Source organism: Lissotriton helveticus, chromosome 2_1 (assembly GCF_964261635.1).
Source record: "Lissotriton helveticus chromosome 2_1, aLisHel1.1, whole genome shotgun sequence".
Taxonomy (NCBI): Eukaryota; Metazoa; Chordata; class Amphibia; order Caudata; family Salamandridae; genus Lissotriton; species Lissotriton helveticus.
The window spans coordinates 414,820,682-414,837,001 of record NC_136059.1 but is presented as its reverse complement, the minus strand read 5'-3'; positions in this window follow the sequence as shown (position 1 = coordinate 414,837,001).

The following is a 16,320-nucleotide window of genomic DNA, read 5'->3' as shown; positions in this document are numbered from 1 at the left end:
GCACGACCCAAAAGACACCATCAAGACAAACCACACCTGCGAGAACAATTGGCGTTCCGCAAAAAATTAGCATATTAGCTTAATCACAGAGAGGCATTTCCTCCTAGTGATACTCACCCAGCTTTGTGTGGGTGAAGACCTCACCTCGCCCGGCAACCGCTCGGGAAATTGAGGCCCCGCTCTAATGTGTAGAAAGAGGGGACACAGTTAGCACAAAGTTCAGCCGTGTCCAAGCCAATCGCTATACACAAACACCAATGTACGTGTGATAGACACCTGTCTAACTTGCCATGAGCCACCCCCGCCATTAAGTCAATATTAATTGCTATATTAGTTATTCTTTTTCTTTTTTGCTTTTTATTTGTTATTAATGGAAAGTAGATAACCTAAAGACTGGGATGGTGATGAGGCCAGTAACGACCATCTCACACCCCGTCACTGATGCCATAAAGATTCATGCGGGTACTGTGATAGATAACAACACACAAATGTTATTGTTCAATCCAAGAAAAGAGACCCCGTTCTTTAGGCATTACCCAAAATCGCGCTGTAAGTCATAGAATAGAAGGCGGCAAAACTAGCCGACACACTGAAATACGGCCAGTTAAACAACCATGTGCAATTCCACAAACGTTGTGGAAACTGTTAGCTACCAACATTGCCTATACATATAATGATAGTGAGTGCTAGGGGATAGTGGAGTGCTAGGGGATAGTACTCGCAACTCTAAAGACTCACCTATCCGTCGGTGCCCATCGCTCTAATTCGAGCGGAAGGGGAGGCACCGACGAGTTCCAAACGTTCGGTTTAAAAGCGCGAGGCTTCAAATATGCTCAGCCAATTACAGCCACTGCTATGTCCGTTTGCCCATGAGTCCGGACCTACGCAGTATAACCAGTAGGAAAAGGAAAAGTGGGCTCACCTGTGTATCACCGAGAGCGAGCACGGGAGAGTCAGATCAGTGGCGTCTAGCACTGATCTCGACGCGCATGCGCAAGGATGCTGGAAGTGGGAAATCGGAAACCACTATCCCATCGCGCATGCGCTAAACCAGATGGAGGCTGCAAGAGTGTTTAAAAATGAAAATAGCGTATAGTCTCTAATAAAGTGATACATGGCTGCACTTGTGTCAACTATGAGGGCTAAATTCACCCCTATGCAGTGAACGCCACTAATGATGGATCACCGTAGTTTAAAGAGACATGAAGAGAGTCGTTCATGTCCCCATGGACCAAATAGGTCAATCTATTATGTACAACTGGAAAAAGGCAAAGGCTGCGGATAACAGTATCATGATAATATGTACTCTAATCCAGGAGACTGGATAGGTATAGTAAACTATCCTCATGAGGAACAACAGCAATGGACAAATTATCCAGGTATTTAACCAGTAAAAAAGTGTAACAGAAGGGTGTTAGGGTCAGAACCCAATGAGAAGGGATGGCGAATGGGCAGGCAAGCAGGAGGAGTCACACTCAGTTACATTGGGTGAGCTTTATGATGCAAACAACACCAATGGGTTTGCATCTGGAAAAGACCCGCAGCAAGAAGTTGCTCTAAATACTCAAAACACAAAATTTACAGAGGGTCAAAGGGGTAATAGTTTAACGACCTGTCAACTCATGCCCCTACACTTAAGGTAAACCACAAGAAAAGAGAAGACCAGGTCCAAATTGGTGTGCTGTCCTGATTGGTGCGAGAGGATCACACGGATAAGTGTGTGGGGGGGAAATAAGTGTTGCGTCACAGAGGGCTAAAAAAGTCCCATCAGACCGCCCTCGTGGCGGCATATCATCATGTGGGAAAAGGGGCAACAGCTCCGTGTACCACCCGTGTCATCAGGGGTACGGAATTAGAAAACGGTACATGTAGCCACAATTGTGCGCAACCTACAATGCAAAAATGCAGTGCTTAAAGAAAAAGTGCTTAGTTAAAAATGACTACCTAGACTAAAAAAAATTTTCTTTAAAGGATAAGTGTAGGTGTCAAGATTAAAACCCGCGCATAGTAGTCAGAATGTGAGACTACCTTATAGCGCTGTGCAGTTTGGTCGACTAGTTTCAGCTAGATGGAGTGTTTCTCCAGCTTTCATCAGGACCTTTTAAATTAGTTAGCTACTGCAATCCAATGTGAAAAAGTATACAGAAGTGTAAACACATTAGTTTCACACAACAGCGTACAATGTACTATGGGAAGATAAATCTCCCAAAAACTTAGAACCTCAGTATCCAGTAAGGGCAGGAGAGGAATCTTCTTCCTGTGTAAAAGACAAGAAATGCCATATATCCATTAACACACAAGAGTCAGCACGACCCAAAAGACACCATCAAGACAAACCACACCTGCGAGAACAATTGGCGTTCCGCAAAAAATTAGCATATTAGCTTAATCACAGAGAGGCATTTCCTCCTAGTGATACTCACCCAGCTTTGTGTGGGTGAAGACCTCACCTCGCCCGGCAACCGCTCGGGAAATTGAGGCCCCGCTCTAATGTGTAGAAAGAGGGGACACAGTTAGCACAAAGTTCAGCCGTGTCCAAGCCAATCGCTATACACAAACACCAATGTACGTGTGATAGACACCTGTCTAACTTGCCATGAGCCACCCCCGCCATTAAGTCAATATTAATTGCTATATTAGTTATTCTTTTTCTTTTTTGCTTTTTATTTGTTATTAATGGAAAGTAGATAACCTAAAGACTGGGATGGTGATGAGGCCAGTAACGACCATCTCACACCCCGTCACTGATGCCATAAAGATTCATGCGGGTACTGTGATAGATAACAACACACAAATGTTATTGTTCAATCCAAGAAAAGAGACCCCGTTCTTTAGGCATTACCCAAAATCGCGCTGTAAGTCATAGAATAGAAGGCGGCAAAACTAGCCGACACACTGAAATACGGCCAGGTAAACAACCATGTGCAATTCCACAAACGTTGTGGAAACTGTTAGCTACCAACATTGCCTATACATATAATGATAGTGAGTGCTAGGGGATAGTGGAGTGCTAGGGGATAGTACTCGCAACTCTAAAGACTCACCTATCCGTCGGTGCCCATCGCTCTAATTCGAGCGGAAGGGGAGGCACCGACGAGTTCCAAACGTTCGGTTTAAAAGCGCGAGGCTTCAAATATGCTCAGCCAATTACAGCCACTGCTATGTCCGTTTGCCCATGAGTCCGGACCTACGCAGTATAACCAGTAGGAAAAGGAAAAGTGGGCTCACCTGTGTATCACCGAGAGCGAGCACGGGAGAGTCAGATCAGTGGCGTCTAGCACTGATCTCGACGCGCATGCGCAAGGATGCTGGAAGTGGGAAATCGGAAACCACTATCCCATCGCGCATGCGCTAAACCAGATGGAGGCTGCAAGAGTGTTTAAAAATGAAAATAGCGTATAGTCTCTAATAAAGTGATACATGGCTGCACTTGTGTCAACTATGAGGGCTAAATTCACCCCTATGCAGTGAACGCCACTAATGATGGATCACCGTAGTTTAAAGAGACATGAAGAGAGTCGTTCATGTCCCCATGGACCAAATAGGTCAATCTATTATGTACAACTGGAAAAAGGCAAAGGCTGGGGATAACAGTATCATGATAATATGTACTCTAATCCAGGAGACTGGATAGGTATAGTAAACTATCCTCATGAGGAACAACAGCAATGGACAAATTATCCAGGTATTTAACCAGAAAAAAGTGTAACAGAAGGGTGTTAGGGTCAGAACCCAATGAGAAGGGATGGCGAATGGGCAGGCAAGCAGGAGGAGTCACACTCAGTTACATTGGGTGAGCTTTATGATGCAAACAACACCAATGGGTTTGCATCTGGAAAAGACCCGCAACAAGAAGTTGCTCTAAATACTCAAAACACAAAATTTACAGAGGGTCAAAGGGGTAATAGTTTAACGACCTGTCAACTCATGCCCCTACTCTTCTGCTTTCCCAAGTGTCCAGCCAGAAATGAATCATGAGTCCATTGTAGTGCTTGTTGCTGAAGAGGACCCTTTGGGACATACAGCCGTTTATCGTAGAACAGTAGTTCTTTTGTTGTTGAACGATGTTGCTGATCTTTGTGGACCCACTCCTGAGCATCTAAGTCCTTGATCTGTTTCCGTACCTCATCTAAGAATGAAGCTGTGGTCGTCAGAGCCAATACGTCTGTTGGAAATGAAGCTTTATGTAGGATACAGGGGGGGATCTTCTTCTTTCTCCACTCCGTTGTCTTGCACCATCATAGGTCTGGATAGAGCATCCGCCTTTACGTTCTGTGGTCCAGGACGGTATTTGATTACAAAATCGTAATCCGCGAAGAACAAGGACCAACGGAGTTGACGAGGTGTTAAGGCTCTGGCACCTTTTAAGGACAGCAAATTTCGGTGATCCGTGTAAATTTTCACCTTGTGACGGGCTCCCAGGAGATGGTGCCTCCATTCTTCGCATGCTCTTTTTATGGCCAATAGCTGCTTGTCGGTGATGCTGTAATTGACTTCGCAAAAGGACAATTTCTTAGTAAAAAAGGCCACAGGATGAAGTTGTCCTGTATCAGTATGTCTTTGGGAAAGGATTCCCCCTAAGGCGTAATAGGAAGCGTCTGTTTCCAGCATGAAGGGTAAACTGGGATCCGGATGTCTTAGGATAGGAGCACTGGTAAAACAGGTTTTCAATGCCTGAAATGCTTTTTCAGCCGCCTCATTCCAATGAAAGACCGCTCCTTTTCTGAGAAGGTAGGTCATGGGTTGGATGATCTTCGAGAAGTCCCTGATGAATCTTCTATACAAGTTGGCGAAGCCAAGGAAACTTTGTAATTTCTTCACACTGGAGGGTGATTCCCACTGTGTAATGGCTTCAGTCTTCTTTTTATCCATACGAATCTCCCCCAGTCCAATGTCATATCCCAAAAATTCCACTTCTGTAGAGTGAAAAAGACATTTTTTGAAATTTGCATAAAGAGAATATCTTCGTAGACGTTCCAGCACCGCAGCAACATGAAGGACATGATCTTCATTTGAAGCAGAGTGGATTAAAATGTCATCTATATAGACTATGCAAGAAACATCCAACAGTCCCCGCAAGACTTCGTCCATGAAGTATTGGAATGCGGCGGGGGCGTTACATAGTCCAAAGGGCATCACCTGCTATTCATATAGCCCAAACTTGGTGCGAAAGGCGGTCTTCCATTCATCCCCCCGCCGCATTCGCACCAGATGATAAGCTCCTCTCAGATCCAATTTGGTAAATATAGTGGATCCTTTCTGCTGGTCCAGAATCACGGGAATCAGGGGTAGTGGATATCTGTTTTTCTTAGTTACCCTGTTGATCGCCCTATAATCGATGCACGTTCACAGGCCACCTTCGCGTTTTGGAATGAAAAACAAAGGCGAAGACGCAGGGGAGGTGGAGGGACGAATGAAGCCGGAAGATAATAGTTTCTCCAAGTATTGCTGCAAATAGAGGGTTTCTGCCACTGTTATTGCGTAAACGCGGCTGCAGGGAATGCTGGCTCCTGGTTCCAGGTCTATTACGCAGTCATAGTCTCTATGAGGAGGTAATTTATTAGCTTCCTGTTCATCAAACACGGATTTGTATGCAGAATAATCTTGTGGTAATGTTGTCATACTGCATACGCTCTGTATGCTACAACACCTGCTAACACCTTGGCAGTACTTTCAGAGTGAATAGAATTATGCAGTCGTTCTCGAGTACAATGTTCAGCACAGAATGAAGAATTCATGGTTACAGTGCGAGCTGCCCATTTTACAAGTGGGTCATGTACGGTTAGCCAAGGCATCCCTAGAATCAACTTAAAATTCGGAGCGTCAATAAGGTCAAACCTTATTGTCTCAAAGTGATTCATGCCGAACTGCATGGGCAATGATTCTGTATGGAAGCGCACTGGCCCTGATGTTAAGGCAGTTCCATCCACTGCTCAAACAGGTTCTGACGTCTCTTTCCTTATGCATGGGATACTTAGTTCTTGTGCGTATTGCTGGTCGATGTAGTACCCTGTAGCCCCTGAATCCAGTAAGGAGTGTACTAAAATGGGCTTACCATCGGACAGTTCCAATGTAACGCACACATTCATGTGAGCCACGGATGTCTGAACAGTGTTGGCTACTGCTGAAAAGACCTCTTCCATATCCTGCATCAAACAAGGGGTCTCCTTCTTGTTTGAGCGTTCTAGTTTTCCGAGAGTCCCAATTCTTCTGTTGATCCGTCCACCACTGGTACACTTCTAGATCCTTTCGAATCTCTAGGGATAGTTCTCTGTTTTGATTTACATTCCTTTAAGAAATGGCCTGGCTTTCCGCAATACATGCATAGCTTTTGATAGCGTCATCTATTTCTTTCTTCTTGACTTATAGGTCCTCTTATCCTGCTGATTTGCATGGGTTCTGTTCCGTCTGGAACTGATGGAGTCGCCTCCGGTAGAGGTTTTGGCCGAGTGTAGAAATAAAGGGAGAAAAAAGGGGGAAAAGAAACAATAACGTAGCAGCAGTCAAAACAATGTAGATCAGTATTGAAGATAGTAGGCTGAAGTACCTCCCTCTGGTTTGTCAAAGGTTCCTGTAGGAGAGAGAACCAACACACTTAAAAGGCACACATCATCAGCAGTTACTATCAATATTCATATGTGTGGGAGGAGGAGCTTGGAGGGCATCCGAGATGGCCGCGTGAGCACAGCGTTCCCCGGACCCCCGCCACTCCCGGCATAATATCCTGAACAAATCCTGATTTTCCACGAGGATTTATATAGAGGACGTTGGGCTGATCTTCCTGGACCTTTCAGAAATTTATTTTGACACCGGGTGCCGGAGTTACGGTGATTCGAACTTTTGGGCTCCGCCCTTGAGGTGCGCCCGGGACTGGGTGAAGTTCAGTGGCCGTCTTGGAGTTGAACAACAACGGCAGGGGGATTGGACTTGTGGGTCCCCCTCTTAAGTTTCGGTTTCGATTCTGCCTCAGGCTGAGACCTCGGCTAGAGAGTAGGGCCAGAGCTGGGTCCAGGGCACGAGTCGGCTGTCGGGCCTTTGGCTGGACTATTCTCCTATTTGGCTGTCCCTATCCTAGCGGTACCCTTGTGGCGGTCCTTTGGTCCCGAGGCCTCCATTTCTGGTGCCCGGTCCGTTGACCCTGGTGAATCTCCCTGTGACGCATCTCCAAAATGGCGGGCAGAGGGACCCGGGAGACACGGAAGACGAAGACACCTCTGCGCGGGGGTCCGGTCCAATCTAATGTCATGGACCGTTATACCCACTCTAAGGGGTCCCCCGGAGCTGCCCTGCCCGGTTCCAGCGCGTCTGACCACATCGTGGATGCGTCGACGGAGCCTTCCTTGCAGGACATCATGGGCGCCATTTCTGGCATGAGGGAGTCGATAGGCCAACAATATGAAACCTTGGCCCACAAAATTGACACCGTGGCCATTGATGTGAACTTAATTCGAGCCGATCTATCAAAAACCAATGAAAAGGTGAAATCATTGGACATCAAATCCTCCAGCCTCACGGCAGACGTCTCTGAGATACAGACGGAGATTGGTAATCTCCGTAGGGTGAACGATTTCATGACCCGGCGCTTGGAAGACTTTGAGAACAGGGCACGTCGCTGTAATGTTCGCGTGGTTGGTGTTCCGGAGAATCCAGAACCCCACTCGGTTGATCTCCTGGTTGAAGACCTGATCCAAAACCACCTCTCTCCATCTGGACTGAGTACATTTTTCACAGTGGAGCGTGCACATCGTGTTCCGGGGGGCCAGGGTAAGCCAGGCGCCCCGCCGAGACCTATTGTTGCAAAACTTTTCCACTATAGGGATCGGGACGCTATCCTGCAAGCATCACGTGTGAAGGGCCCGGTGGCCTTTGAGAATGCCACAGTGAACTTTTATCCAGACTTTTCCCAACAGGTCCAGAAGCAGCGAATGGGATTTCGTGGTGCCAAGAAGCGTCTTAGGGACATGGGGATGCGATACGCTATGCTTTTTCCGACCAGGCTGCGGGTTGAGTACAATGACCAAACTTTTTTCTTTGATCGGCCGGATGCTGTGAATGACTGGCTGGACTCCTTGCCTGACCGACCTCCTGAAACTGAGTCCGATGCCCACCCGGGCGGTGCTGAAGGTGGTGTAGAGAGCTGAACGTTTCGTCTTCGCCTGGTGCCTTGTCTTGAATAACTTTTTCCAGGAGTGTATGCCTACGTTCCTCTACTGCTTATGTGATTTGATGTATGTTTTTTCTCGTTATTGGTCTTGATCGGGGTGGCGGGTGGGACGGAGCCTTTCCTCCTCCGGGGTCTTTGTGTAGAATGGGGGTTCTTGGGCGACAGGCACACTGCAGGTTGGGGTGGCTTTTTAGCTTTTTGCAGGGGTGCAGGGTGGGGGGTGTTCTCTTGTTAGTTCGGGGGTGGGCGGTTGGGAAGTTCGTTGTTTGTGTGTTCTGTTCTCAAGGCGACTTTATCCTGTATTTGATGATGTTTCTTGTGTCATGCTCATTGGTGGGGGGTTTTGGCGTTGTTGGGTGGGATGGGGGTAGCGGGTTGAGATTTGTTTCGTGGAACGTTAACGGTCTGGGGGACCGTATCAAACGGAGTGTGGTGTTGAAATGCATACGACGTTTATCTCCAGATATTGTTTTCCTGCAGGAGACTCATTTGGTGGGCAATATCTGTCATGCGATGAATAGGTGGGGCTATCGCCTCGTAGCACATTCGGGGTTTACCTCGGGTTCTAGGGGTGTGGGTATCCTTGTTCGGGCTTCCCTCCCCCTAGCTATTGATGATGTGATTCTGGATGATCGGGGGCGATATGCTGTCCTTGTGGGTCGCTATGAGGGTCGTGCCCTCTCCTTATTTACGGTTTACGTGCCCCCCGGCCTGCAGACTTCTACCTTTTCCGATTTGGGCCGTGTGTTGTTGGACCTCCTTAATAGTACTCTATTTATGGCTGGTGATTTTAATTCGGTGTTCTCCGGTCTACACGACCGCCACCCCCCTAGAGATACTCCTGCGGCCCAACAGTGGTTGGGTGGGTTTTTGGATACATTTGGCTTGGTGGATTGCTGGAGGCTTTTGCATCCTACTCAGCTTCAATACACCTTTCACTCTGGGGCCCATGGGAGTCTGTCTAGACTGGATTATTTCCTGATGCCTGCGGCTCAGTCGCCAGCGGTGCGTGAGATTGTACACCTACCCAGGGGCATTTCTGACCACTCTCCACTCTGGCTCCGTTTTGAGGTTGGAGTGGAGGCGGTGGGCCGGGTGGCTCCTATCAACCCGTGGTACCTTACCTCCCCCGAGACCCGCAGCCTTTTGCTTAAGTCTTTGGACGCATATTTTCTGGATAACGAGGGGTCGGTTTCCTCTGCGGTGTCCCTGTGGGAGGCTTTTAAGACGGTGATTCGTGGGCAGGCCCTCTCCCTTATTGTGGAAGCCAAGAAGGCGAGGAATCGGGAGGTGGTGGACCTTGAGGGGGAGGTTTCTGCATTGGAGGCTGCTTTGGAATCGGGGGTCACGTCTGCGAAACTCCACGTCCTGGGTCTGAAACAATTTGCCTATAAATCTATGGTCACGGATGCTGCTAAATTGATGTTTCGGGAGCAACAGGGTCGTTTGTATGATGTGGGGGACAAAGCGGGTAAGTTGCTGGCATGGTTGGATAAGAAGGAGAGATCTAATCGTGTGGTGCCCGTGATTCAGTCATCGAGTGGTGAGAGTGTGACGGACCCGGTTGGAATAGTTGACTGTTTTGCTGAGTATTTTCGCGTGGTTTATACCCCTGTGTCTGTGAGGGATGTGGCTGACTCTCGCCTTCTGTTGCGTGATATAGCTCTGCCCAGTGTTTCCGATTTGGATCGTGTAGCGTTGGATTCCCCCTTTACTGTTGATGAGATAGCTACTGCCATCCGTTCACTCCGTTCGGGCAAAGCATTGGGCCCGAACGGGTTGCCAATTGAACTGTACAAGCTACGTCCCGATAGAGTGGCGCCATATCTTCGCGCCATGTTTCTGGAGTCCCGGGAACGGGGTATTCTCCCATATGATCAGCGTCTGGCCACGATAGTTGTCATCCCCAAGGATGGTAAACCGCAGGACCTTTGTTCATCCTATAGACCCATATCCCTGCTGAATGTTGAGCCCAAGGTATTGGCGAAACTCCTGGCGACCCGCCTTCTGACGGTCATTAGTGACTTGGTCCATCCAGATCAATCCGGATTTATCCCGCATCGCAACACGGCTCTTAACCTACGTCGTCTCCACGGTGCGATTGCGAGGGCGGGGCTTCTGACGGAGCCGGCCATTTTGGCGTCGTTGGATGCCTCGATGGCTTTTGACACTGTGGAATGGCCTTATCTTTGGGCGGCTCTTGAGAAATTTGGTTTCGGGCCTGAGTTTATTGGTTGGGTCAAGTTATTGTATGCTGAACCCCTAGCACAAGTAGTGGTAAACGGTAGAGTTTCGACCCCTTTCACCCTTGGTAGGGGAACCCGTCAGGGTTGCCCCTTGTCTCCGTTGCTTTTTGCACTTTCCTTGGAACCGTTAGCTGCATGGCTTCGGTGGGAGCCTTCGCTTAAAGGGATTCGCTGGTCACCGGACTTTGAGGACCGCGTCTCGCTTTACGCGGACGACATTCTTTTATATCTCACCTCCCCGCGTAAATCTCTGACTGTTTTATTTGATGTTCTTACTTCATTTGGAGCCAACTCAGGCCTCGTTATTAACTGGGCCAAGTCCTGCGTGTATGTTCTTTCGGGTGTTTTGCCCCCATTGCCGAGCAGACTTCCTATACAGGTGGTCCAGTCTGGCTTCAAATATTTAGGGATCTTCATTACGTTGGACTCCTCGTTCCGATTTGAGCGTAATCTCCTCCCCCCGTTGCTTCGATTGCGACTGGACGTGGCCCGTTGGCGTAAGCTCCCTTTGTCTCCTCTGGGCAGGGCGGCTCTGTTTAAAATGATGTCCTTGCCGCGGTTCCTCTATGCGCTCCAGAATTCCTGTGACGACATCCCCAAGACCTACTTCCGAGAGATCGAGAGTCTTCAAAGGCAATTGATTTGGGACGGGCGTCCACGTATTGCCCTCGCGAAACTCACCATCCCTTGGTACGACGGGGGCATGGCGCTCCCCGACATCAAGAGATATTATTGGGCTTCCCAGTTGTCTGCTATTAATCACGTGATGTTTTCACCGGGTCGAAATCCTGCATTTGAGATGGATAAACTCCAGCTGCCGGGTGGGGACTTTACTAGAGCGCTTTATTCTCGATCAGCCGGGCGCCATCTTGTGGGTCCGTCCAGGATTGCAGTCACTGTGTGGCGCGCCGCGAATGTGAGTTTGGGATGGGAGGATCGAATGACATTGGCGACGCCGCTTTATGCCTCTGAACGTTTGGGGTGCCTCTGGTCTACTAAGGGCTTCGACCGCTGGGATATGATTGGGATATGTAAGGTGGGTGATGTCTGTTCGAAAGGTAGTGTGAAGTCGTTCCAGGCCCTCCAGGCGGAATACGGTTTGAATGGTAGAGAATTTTTTCGTTATTTGCAGGTCCGACACGCCCTCGCCTCAGTCCTGACTCCTGATGAGACCCTGCCCGAGTCTTCCCCCCTCGAAGATCGTGTCCTTGATGGCCACCTGCCTGATAGCACTATTTCCCTGATCTATAAGAAGCTGATCAATAATCGGGCAGACTTATTGGTCCGACTTCGGGAGGTTTGGGTCGGCGATGGGTTGGAACTGGACGACGAGGATTGGCAATCGGCACTCTCTTCTCCGAAAGAAGTAGCCATCCCTGCCCGTCTCCGTTTGGTTCAACTTAAAATCCTTCATCGAGTGTATGTCACTGGCCCGCGTCTGGTGACAATGGGCTTTTCCCCGGATGGGTTATGTAAGCGTGGTTGTGGGTCGAGTGCTACTTTTTTACATATTCTTTGGGAGTGCCCAGTGGTGGCGGCCTACTGGACTGCTGTGCTTGAGGTGATGACTGCTGTGACTGGTGTTGCCCTGCGGCCGGAGACACGACGATGTCTGTTGAATGTGTGGGAACCCACTGACTATTCTGTAGCCCAGACCAGATGGGCTACCTTGGGCTACATGATTGCAAAACGGGATATTGCGCAACTCTGGGGCGCATCCAGACCCCCTGAGGTCTCGAAATGGGAGGACAACATGGACTGGTCCATGTTTCGTGGGAAGACTGTATATGTGGCCAGGGGCAGACCCAGGGCGTGGACGAAGATTTGGGGCCAGTGGAATGAATATCGTGGGGATATCTGTACCCCTCCCCTTGTTGGCACTACTGATGTTACTCTATCTCCCTAGGCGAGCGTTCCCGGAACCTTTTCATACTGTCTTGTGCATTTCCGGTTCTCCCCGCTGCTCCCCCCCCCCCAACCTTATTAGAGTCTCAGGGCTCTTGTTATGTTCTCCTGATTGCTGACCATCCCCTCCGTTCTTTGGGCTGACCTTGATTACTATGCATTCGCCTTTTTTAGTGTTTGTTGTGTTTATGTATAAAACAGAAAATCAATATGCTCTGTGATATGTTTGGAGTAATGCTTGGTACTTGATTTGTGCCTGACCACGGGAGTATATTTCTACTTATTTCCTTGTGCCTTATTATTAGCGGCCAGCCCGTGAGGTTGTAGGCCCATTCTTGTATTTTTCTATGCTTGCTCAAATAAAGGTTTTTGAAAAAATAAAAAAAAAAAATAAATATTCATATGTGTGGACCTTAACTTACAGTTATGAGCTGCTGCACATACTTCATAGAAAAAAGGCTCAAAAGGTAAAAATAAAGTAAAGAGAAATAAAACAAGTATATATCACTTGGAATATTCAGTGATAAGCAGTGCTATCATTTCATGATAGTTCAAAGTTTGCCCCATCTGCACACAGTACTTATCTGTTGCCAGGCCGACCTCTGGCACGTAGAGAATCAGTGAGGTATAATTCCAGCTCCGATGAAACTAATCCGAGCCCTCAACAGCTCAATGGGGCTAACAGATCCAGGATAAGAAGCGTGAAAAAAGAATCCAATCTTTAGAACAGTAAATAATAATGAAGCAGGCACTTGCGCTCAATGCTGACTTCAAAAAGCAGAATACAGAGTGAATAGCAGATCCCTGTATAGTCTCCAGCAAAGATCTAAGAACCCATTAATGACGCACCGCGTCTTACTGGAACACACGGAGGCAGAAAACAAAAAGCATCCTCTCATAAGTGTGGGGATTAAATAGCGCAGCTAACGCTATAGTCTACAGAGGCGTAATGAAAGTTGAGCTACACGCACGCCTTCAATGCAGAAGTACCCAAGGCGCGTAGATTCCCCCTACCTTGCAACACGACATTGTGCTGAATGTACATAGGCTACGGCGGCAATGTTTTCCGACGGCGATCTCCTCAAGGGCCCCCAGCTCGAAAGTTCTTTATTTCGTCTGCGCGTATGCCACGCTGATAGGATCCTGTGTAAATGGCGGTACGCGAATGCCAACAGCATTCACACGGACGCCCCAGGTGCGAGGAACAGCAAGAACTACAGCGAGATCCTGCGCTGCTTTGGAGGCAACAAATATTGAGAAACACAGAATGTACACGAAGTCCAGGAATACAGGTGACAAGCACCATCTCCTCGGCTCACCAAGAGTAAAAAGGAGAAAAAGGGGCAAGAGAAAAAGGACTACCATCACCCTCAGAGACTTCTGGGAGATGTAGTCTGCACATACATCACGCATTCATTCTCTTCTAGCCCTCAATCGGCCCTGAAATGTGACAGACTGTAATACGTCTTGCTGCGTTACGTGGCCCCCCAGGCCTCTATTCTAATAAACAGTGCGTGCCATACCCCGAAGTTAATTGTTTGCTTTCTCCTGCTCAGGAAATTGATTCTTGTGAATTTCCGTGTCGCATTTTCTTGCTGCGCTACGTGCCCTGTGCATCCTTGTATGCAATGGTAGTGTAAGGTTTAATCCTAGTTCTGTGGTTGTCCAATCACTTATTACTTCCTAGACTTTCATATTTATTCCTGCTCCGCGTGGCCGTTCCTGACTTGTGTTTTTCAAATATCATGCATGTCTGACGCTGAACTTAATGTCATGTGCTCCCTCTTAATCCTCCCGTGATTATAATACTTGTTGCTGCATCACGTTGCCCTCACAGACCCCTATTCTTATAAATCATGCGTGCCATAAACCCAAAGTTAATGCAAGTTTTCTCCTGCTCAGGAAATTGCTACCTCCATGTAATGCTAGGTATTCTCTGTCCCTCGCTTAAAATTCATGAGCGGATTGAGCTGTGAAGACGGAGTGACACTTGTTTCAGTAATTGTGTATTCACACAGCTTTATAATTATTTATGTCTTTGTAATTGAATGTGAGCATGTACAATTTGTTCTTTACATCTAACATGCAATTCTCTTGATCTTTTTTCTCGTTTATCTTTATTTGAAATGTAAATGGATGCCACTGAGTACCAAGAGCTTCTGGATTATGTAAATCGTAATCTGTATCCTGATGCTTTCAGTAAAGTCCAGAAGCATGGATTGCATAGACTGTCTAAAAAATTCACCGTTGACGTTAGTATAATTTTTGATTTATTATTGCAATGTGAAATTTAGAGTACTCCAATGTGCATTTTAATCTGCAAATTTATGTGACATGTATTTATACATACATTTACTTGTTGAATACTTGTTAAAAACATGACATCTATATTTTGCTCTTCTAATTTTCCTGTTTTTTGTCATAAATTGTATTTATAAAAATTTTACTTTTTAAAAATTTTAATAGAGTATATATATTTTTAAATGGTAAATATTAGTGATTGACTTTTATGTTTCCTTTATAACCTTGAGTTTATACTACCAACAGAAAGCAAATATGCAGGCATTATAGCAGAAAAGAACATTAGAAAAGCAGAATTGCAGAGCACACAAAGCAGAATATTGATGTTGTCCAAGAAAAACATATAGAAAAATATACAAAGAGAGTTTCCAAGAAATATAAGCTGTGCACCTTCAGAGAAGGAGATTTAGTGCTTCTAAAAAATTGCAGTCGAACAACGAGGAAATTACAAAATTTTGGAACACAACTTTACTGTATACTACTGCATTTTCAAAATGCAAGGAAAGCATGTAAATTTAGTCAATGGTAGCATCATGCCCTTTCGTAGAACGTATAATCTCGACATGTTGAGGCCTTATAAATCGAGCGTTAAAGGTAATCTGTTCCAGTTACCTAGCCATAAATAATAATTCTTCATCAATGTGTGTACTGAAAACCTTTTATTTTAACATTAGTGTTCAGCAATCTGAGCAACAGTGTTGTCCTGTATATTCATGGGCAAATATCGATCTTCTGCTTTTCGGGTAAATATTCATATCTGTTATGTAACTTTTCAGTGTTACAGGTGCAAAGGAATATTTAAAGTAAGTGATTATTTTAATTAATGTTTGACAGTAGAATTGAGTAATGTTTAGGAAGACTATGATAAATGTAAGATGTTGTTCAAGGGAAGTTTGTTTATTTTGAATATATATTGCATTGATATTCACATTTTCGAATTGTTGTAAGTCTAAACGTATGTATTTGGGTTGTAATGTAAAGTTATTAATGATTGTATTTTTAACTCTACAGGTACCTTTTGAGAAAATGGACATTGTTCTTTGCCCGACAAATACTGGCTGTCATTGGATACTTCTGGTAACTGCAAGTTTTTCAACATTTATAAGTCCGTTTTGAAAGTTATTGTTGGAAAATATGACTGGTTCTAATAGTTTAAAGTGCCTACATTTTTTTTTCAAATAACTTAAAGACTAATATTTTTAAATGATTTTCCTAATGTATTTAGAGTAGACATCTATATCATAAAATGTAAACCCTCCATACTAAAAATCTTATTTCTATATAGATTTTGAAACCTTTATCCATGACAATAATCGTTCATGATTCACTGAGTAACAAAATTCAGACCTATCAAGAGTTTTTACTAAATTGAAGGTTAGTTTTCCTTAAAAAACTCTCAGTTATCTCTTTATTATTTCTTATATTGCATAAATATAAAATTGTCAATATGATTTCTCTTTATGAAATTAAAAAAGCAAAATATTTAACATAACCATTCATATGTCTATAAAGGGTTTTCTTACAGCAATTGAAGCGTCCCGACTATGACCAATGGCAGTTAGTCCTAGAATGTAACCAAAAGCAACAGAACAGCTACAATTTTGGTGTTTTTTGCATGCTGGTAATGATACTTCCATTATGTTTTTTTTTAAATCTTAATTTGTTAAAGATACATTACTTTACCCTGATTTTTTCATAAACCTC